At 32.6% G+C, this 8,481-nt stretch overlaps 1 pseudogene; it reads left to right on the top strand.

The window, feature by feature from the left end:
• The first annotated feature begins 7,486 nt into the window (after positions 1 to 7,486).
• LOC100727389 (ADP-ribosylation factor-like protein 5A) lies at positions 7,487 to 8,243 on the top strand (annotated as a pseudogene).
• Positions 8,244 to 8,481: the final 238 nt, after the last annotated feature.

Below are 8,481 nucleotides of genomic sequence, written 5' to 3'. Positions count from 1 at the left end.
TAATTATCCTGTAACCCAGTCACCAAGTCTTTATTCATATAGTAGGAAACCAAATGATGTTATGAAAAAACTTGTCACTTCTGTTCTCAAAACTAACCAGAATGTGACATTCAGCAATTGGTTTACCAGTTTCCAATTGATGTTATATTTGCTAACAAAACACAAGTCAGCCAGGAGTAGGAATAATATGCAAAAACAAAAAAGAAACACCTAATGAAATAGTGCAATTTCAAAACAGAGAATTCTGTATTATAATCTTCAGATTTCAGGAAGATATAGCATTATCCTTGTATATGGCAAAGAAAAAGGTACTGGTGTATATGTAAACATTTTGCCACAATAAAAAAATTGACAGAGAAAACTTCACAAAACTGAATCCTGATATGGTAACTTTTTACAACAAAATCAAATATGGAGTAGATATCGTTGATGGATTAAGCAAAATATGATGTCACTTGAAACATAAAACATTGGTCAAAAGTTGTGTTTTAATACATCATAAACATGTATGGCTTGAATAGTTTTATAATTTACAAAGAAAATAAAAACTGCATAATATGGAAAAATTTTATTAGAGGATTAAGGCTGGAACTTATAGTGATCATTTTTAATGGAGGAACCAAATATTTCTGCCCAGAGAGCTATGCAAAAATATGTGGAGCACACTAGTGAGCCCAGAGATGAACAGGTTGGTGTAACATCACAGAGAACTACTATGACAACAAGAAATTTAAAAAAGATGTGCCATTAAAAACAAGGACAAAATCAAGTACTATCAATTTAAGTAATACTTGCATGAAACTTAATTTTCACTTATGAAGACTGCTTTGTGTGTGACAATTGAAGCAAAGATATTTTGTAATAGACTTTATATTTACATTGTAGTTCATAAATAGGTGTGTATTTCTGATGTTATGTTTTAGGCTTTGTAAACAAGTGAAGAGCTGATGTGAAAATGTTGATGTCTATTCTAAACCCTCATTATATATTTGACATTTTATTTTGTTAATATTTTATTTTCCTTCCAAGTGAAAATTGTATATTATAGTAAGAAACCTCACAAATCATTAAGACCAATGAGATGTCACTATGTACTAAAAAAAACAGAAAAGCTAAATGCATGTGTTGTTAATGGAAGTGAGACACGTGTGGAATGTACAGTTGTTAGGTATAAAGATTGCCTTGAGTGTGACAATTGGAGTGATTATTTTTGTTTTAGAGTTGAATTGATATTTTCATTATACATAATATAGGAATTTATTTCTAATGTTATCATCTAGGTTTTGTAAGCAAATACACAGCTGATATGAAAATGTTTATACTTATTGAAACATGCAATACACATTAAGAATTTAATACTTTATTGATATTTTCTGTTCCCATTTGCAATACACTGCATAATGTAATAGTAATCTCCAAACAAAATAGCATGATCATTGAGATCTCCACTTTTTTGTTGATGTCCTATGAAAATTCAGGAAAGCAAAACACATATGCTGTGAATGTAAGTGACATACATGTATGTAGGAACATGCTGTTGTCATTTGTGAAGAGTGGCTTAGATGTGATAATTGAAGCCAACATTATTTATTGTGCAGTTATCCTGGTACTTTCACTGTAGTTTGTAGAGATCTACGACATTGAAGATTCCTAACTACAGCCCCCTGTTATAATCTTTTTCCTTTTTCCTAGTAAATCCTGGCATAATTATAGAAATACAAGCAGTGCTAGATGCAGAGATAAATTTCATTTTAGTTGGCCTAAAGAAGGCAACTGGAGGGCTGGGAATTTATCTCATTGGTATCAGTATCTGCTTGGCAAGCATGAGGTCATGACTTTGATACCCGGTACCAAAAACAAACAAAAATATATGCAACTGTATTTCAGCTAAGGTAATGAGGCAAAGTGTTAATTCACAGACGAAAATGCCTCTGTCTCACCATTAATGGTGGCTCCTGAGGCCAGATATGTGACGAATGAGGGGATGGGGCTGAGATATGGGATCACATAAGCACTGAAGCAGTAAGACTCAGAACAAATCATTCTTCTTAGCACTAAAATGTTGCTTACAGCATCATACTAAATTACCTATTAAGCTGATATGGAAATTTTATAGTTTTGTGCCTCTCATGCATGCTAGCCTGCAGAAGTGATTGTTTCCTTGCATCCAGTCATGACCCGCTGCCCATACTCTCCTGTCTTTGTTCCTTGTATACTTAATAAAAACTGGAAGCTGCTGTGGATAACCACCTTTTGCTCTTCAGAGTAATTGATTTTCTAGAGCCCTTTACAATTGCAATTTTCTGTTTGATTTGTTGATCTGTGTGATGCACCACATCACAAAGTAGGAAACTGAACCTTTAATGAGGCTTTTCAGTAACTGGGGGCCCCCATAGAAGTTCATATAGAAATTTATTTTTGTCACTGTATTTTAGACTTTATAAATCTGTTGGGGTATGTGACTAGATCCCCAATCCCTCAAAACAAGTGCACAGAGGAGGCCCAAAGGAATAAGACAAGCAGCATGATCCTTATTGGTCCAAGAGGACTAAAATCCTCTGTAGAGTTCGTAACTCTGATAGCCCACTGACAGATTGTCCCTGGGTAGCCCATATTTATTCAAAACAAGGAAAGAGTTGAGTGGAAAATACAGGAAATCTAAACAGGATTTTGAGAGGGTCTCAAGGACCCCTCTGAGCTACAGACTATGCTACTTAAGGAAAACTATCCAGAAATTTCCAGGTGGCCTCCGCTGTGACCTATCTTGCCCCCTAAAGTGTCTTCTTATTCTCAGGTCAGCCATGCCTGTACCATTCCACAGCCCTACAAGTGCATTCAGCTTCAGAGACCAGCATAAACTAAAGAAGAGTCAATGGTTAAAATTTCAAGGCTGTTTTATAAATAAGTATTTTAAATCCAGTACATTTTTACTGTTAAATGCTCATTGTTTAGTAAAATAACCAAATAAAATTAAAATTGATAATTCATCAAAAGAAATACTTCTACAGAATAGACACCCTTCAAAAAGTTTCTTTTACACAAAATAGTAATGTTTTCCCAACCCATCTTGAAAAAAAATGGCCTAATAGAAAAAAGACTGGATTAGAAATCACTGCAGAAACAATATAATACAGTGAGGGACGGAAGCTAAGTTTGTGGTGGTGGATTTGGAGAGAAATTGTGGGACTTGACTTAGAAAATTATATAGAAAAGGCATGATTATTTAGGCAATGAATGACACAGACAAGCTTCACCATGAACAAAGAATTTGCATAGATACGTATTTCTTCTTAGTAGGAGTATATATATATATATATATATATATATATATATATATTTGCATTTGTAGATGGATTACTTCATTGCTGGAAGGAAAAGTACACTTATTGTCTGCACTACACATCTCTCCAATTACAAGTTTACCTCCCTTAGAGAGTTTTATGTATTATATCAGAAATGTAAAGAAGTTTTTGGTTTTCAGTTTTAAAGAATAAATTTTAAGTTGGTTCTCATGGAATGCAAATATTAACTGTACATGGATATGTATGTGTAGATACTTGACATGGTTATGTAGCTTTGTTCATATCTGTTTTGCACACTAGATTTGTCAGGGCCTTGAATTATTTTAAAGATTTTGATCAAAGCTCATTTTTGAAATGCACAATTTCTGAATGTTGATTGAGGTAAGTTTAAATTGCAAATCAGTGAAACTAAACTAAATTTATATATATGATTAGGACAAAGAAACAAAGGACTAAAATCCAGTTGGTTACTATTAAAATAGTAACTGTTTAAATTAAAATCATTGCATCTAAGTATTTTTAAAATTATTATTATATGAAGCACAGACAGATCATTTCCACCTGAAAAAAAATTAGTAATGTGACTAAACATAATGAAAGTTATCAGAAAAAATTGACATTTATGGGCATTTGAAATTTCACTCTGATTCTTCTTTGGAATATATCATATTTTTTCTACATGGTAAAAGATATAGATAATAGCAAAGGCAATTCTAAGCACCAAAGGCAAGGCAGGAGGCATCACAATCCCTGACTTGAAGTTATACTAGGGTGGGAAGTTATACTAGGGTGGGAATAATCTTTACAGTCTGACCATATCACTCTTTTTGCAACTAAGTTGCAAAAGAAATTGAATGTACCCATTACTGAAATTAGGAAATGAAAGGTAATGAATGTGTCTTGCATTCAAAGTAATACGTCTAAAGCTCATCTTTTTAATAAAATGCATAGTGTTTGAGAAGCAGTGTCTCCTAATTACCCTTCCTATGATAGAGACAGAAATCAATATTAGGAGATGTATTTTAAAGAAATGATTGAGTTGTGTAATACTTCCCAAAGCTATGCATTTAAAAAAAATCAATGTACAATGTCTGTCCCTTTGTTTAATTTCCCATTCATTGCTTCTTCAAGCAAGAGGAAGCATGCTAATATTGTGTTTTAAGTGACATTTTGACTATAAGTTTGCTCCTCTGTTAACATTTAGTAAACATATTTTTATGACTTGTAATCTATCAACAACTTTCAATATTGCATTCTACTGCACTTTATCCTATCAGTTAGCTTTTTAATTTTCATTTTTATTTTCCTCTTATCAACATGTCATTGTTAAATATTTCTCCATATTCCTGGCTTCTATATACCACCTCTCTTTCTTTTGGCATCTAGCAGATATCTGTAAATAATTATGTTTTGCTTTGTCATTTGTTTTTCTGGGCTTTCCAAATGTAACCTTCCTTGATCAATGATTCTTTTTAAAACATTTCAGACATGCATTATTTTGTTCATCTCTGAACTTCAGTTTCACCTGGCTTTGCACTTAATTTTTACTGTTGAAACACGCAAAGTTTGTTGGTGGTAAAATATTAACTAAGCTCCTTTTTTATTTGAGTAATCAAATTCAAGGATGACTGTGAAATTTTGAATTTATTTCTGGGCTTGAAAAAGGAAACAACTAAGCTGCTATTTTTTGTGAAGTCAAACTTTTTAAGAGTAAAGAATAGCCATGATAATAGTGCAAAAATAATGTAATAATCAGAGATCAAATCTGCTGAATTTTAGAAATCAAAAAGTAAAAGGCTATAGCTATGTTTTGAACTCAAGCAATGTCAGTTATCCCCTGTAATAATATAATATTTTCCATAGAGAAAACCTCAAAGTACAAGATCATTTTTGACTCCATATAGGAGAATTATCTTTTGTCTATTCAGTAATCAGATGAATAAGTCTGCTTACTTTTCCCAAGATCATATTTTCAATGTTTTTTTTCTGAAAAATATTCTATTTTCATGGCTTCTTTGTCTGCTATCTTGTCTACTCTATATTCTGTATTAATGCATTGATGTGTAATATTACTATTCACTACATATATATGAAATGTAATTTACATGCCATACTACATTAACCCTTTCAAAGTGAATATTGCATACACACACATGCATACAATTTTGCAAATATCACCAAAATCAGATGCAGTACATTGTCATCAGCCTAGAAAGAAAACTATACCTACTAGTCTCTTCCTATTTTTACCTCCCACAACATCTTCAACTATTAACAAATACAAATTTGTGTCTCTAGACTTGTGAATTTAGAACATTTCATCTACATGGAATGACAGATAATGTAGTCTTTGTGACTAATTGGTTTCACTAAGTATAATAATTTTAAAGTCTACCTACGTTGTATCAGGCATTAGTTTTTCTTTCCAGATCACATCTTATTGTACAGATATATTACATTTTGTTTATTCATTTATCAGTTTCTTTTTGGTGAAACCTACTGCTACAAGTATTTGGAGGTGTTATTTTTGGGTGTGTGTGTGGGGTGTGTGTGTTACATATGTTTTTGTTTTTCTGGGTTATATAACTGGAAGTAATTTTTTAAAAAATTTCATTTAAAGAAAAAAGCAAAACAGTAAAAGGGTACAAGTAATACAGAATTTCAAAAAAATAAACAGTAAGAAATAACTGGTTAATAGATTAGATATTGTCACCTTAGAAATCGTTTTTCAAGTTATAAAATTAAAGCATACAAAGTGGTCATTCAAACAGAGAGACTGCAAACAGTTGTGTTCAATGACTCAACAAAACTTAGTAATATGGTCATCTGTCTTACACACCTAAACATACTTGCAGTGTATCCTTTAGAGCACTCTCTTTTCCTCTCTTTTTTACAATAACATTTACACATTTTGCGTTTTATTACTCCCACAGTTCTTATTACTTTTTTTGGAAGAGAATAAAACCAAGTATGACAAAACAAAAAAGTCAGTCAAAACAAAGGATGGTCATAGTACATGATGTAAAAAACAGAATACAAGGTAATCAACAATGGTTACAAAGTGCCTCTTGCTACCTTAAAATGAATTGCCTATATCATCATGTATAATAAAATTGAACAAAAGAGTACAGAACAAAACCAATAAAAACTAAACATTGGAGACATTACAAGACTTCAAAAGAAGATAATAGTCAAACCAGAAGGGGCATCATAGTGAATCTTATTGCCTTCAAAGTAGTTGCCTGTACCCTCAAACTTGTTACTATCAAACAAAACACAATAGAGTAAAATTAGTCAAAACAAGATGGTGAGAGCAATACAGGGCTTCAAATTTGGTTAATAGAAAATCAAAAAGTTACTGTAATATATCCTGCTATTTTTTCCTTAATTAAAAAATAATAAACAATATATTTTTTTAAAAAGGGGGAGATTGAGATAAAAGAGGACATAACAACATAACAATACAGGTCAGAACAGAACAATTTAAGCAGCATAGTGTTTCACCACAAGATAACCCGAATTAACTGTATTACCATAGTGTCTCTTTCCTTGAAATATTTGATGTGTAATAACTTTGATATGAGTATAGCTTTGTATACTATAGCATCAAATATATGAAGACAGTGTGAAATCATTCAAGAGGATGAAAGTATTACAGGGTATTTAGAACCAGCTAACGTAAAATGAACAATGGTTTCTATATTATCTCTTTGCCTATAAAAATTTTTGTTTATACTATCACATTATAATAAAATCCAATAAAATACAACATGATAAAACCAATGGAGACAGAAGAACAACAGTTTGGTGAGATAGAAGTAAAATTTTTGTACTATGTGACTATTCCATATTTAAACTTTGAAGGGAATGTGAGATTTTTTACAATAAGTGAGAGTTCCAAATGTTTAAAAGTTTATTTCAATTATAATTGGTTCACTGTGGAATTAGTTTACTACTCAGATTAACATTCCACAAGTGCTAGGGTGGGAATAATCTTTACAGTCTGACCATATCACTCCTTTGTTGAAGAAAACTATTTCCTGTTACTCTACCTACTACTAAATGCCATGTCCTGAAGATGTCAATATACCATATGTATTACAAAAATATTTTTCCCTTTTTTTAGCACAATAATCCTAGCCAAACTTGCTTGCATGAGAGGAGTTTGTGGAAGAGGGTTTGCCATGAGATTCCAGGCAGACAATGTGGCTGTGATGTCCGCTGGCCACGTGAGTGTAGCACTGGTAGCCATGAGGCCTCCCATGAGGTAGGGTAGCCTGGGATTTGTCAACTCTCAGGTTTCCTGGAATCTGCCAGTGGCTATGTAGGAACAGTAGCTGCACAGGCCAAGGTTCTAGCACATTTTTCTCCCCCTCAGCCTGAACCTGGAGTGACGTAATTGCCTGGGTTACTTGAAGAGTTTCTCTGCCTAAGAATGGAGTGGAAATTCTCTTCAACAGGGTAGGGAGAGTGTTCAATCACCAGGAACACAAAGGTATCATTGTAGGGTTGCACAATTCAGGGAAAACTACCATCCTCTACCAATTTTCTATGAATTAAGTTAGGTGCACATTCCCTACAATAGGAAACCATGTGAAATAGCGATTAATAATACATACTGTGAGATATTGGTGGTCAAGAAGCCTGAAAAACTTATTATACTAATAGAGAATGTGCTGTTATTGTTGTGGACAGTACAGACAGAGCGAGAATTTCTGTAATTAGAGAAAAACTCCACAAAATGTGAGCTTGTGAAAACCTAAGAAAACTGGATCTCTGGTTTTTGCCAATAAATAAAATGTTGGAGAATGCATGACTGTAGCAGATATCTCCCAATTCTTGAAGATCACTTCTATTAAAGGTTACCACTGGCATAACCAGGCATGCTTAGCTCTTACTGGCAAGGGACTGTGCCACAGACTTGAATGGATGATTTCATAATTTATTATTAGATGGTCTCTACTGATCATTTTTTGACTTGGTATAAACAAAGTGCTGAACTTTATTCGGAAACTATAAAAATTAATAGCTTATATATTTATCATAGGTTGATATAAATTTTTTCTAAAAATGTAAAACTGATACCACTTTTTGAAAACAGTTTCACATTCCAATTTTCCTTCTGATTTATTTCTTTCAAAGTATGTTATTGAAGATATGATTGTTATTTTTTGTTATA

Source organism: Cavia porcellus, unplaced genomic scaffold (assembly GCF_034190915.1).
Source record: "Cavia porcellus strain 051 isolate PalLab524CR breed Dunkin Hartley unplaced genomic scaffold, mCavPor4.1 scaffold_3, whole genome shotgun sequence".
Taxonomy (NCBI): Eukaryota; Metazoa; Chordata; class Mammalia; order Rodentia; family Caviidae; genus Cavia; species Cavia porcellus.
Note: the sequence above shows the minus strand (reverse complement) of the source record. Positions and strands in the feature narration are given on the sequence as shown.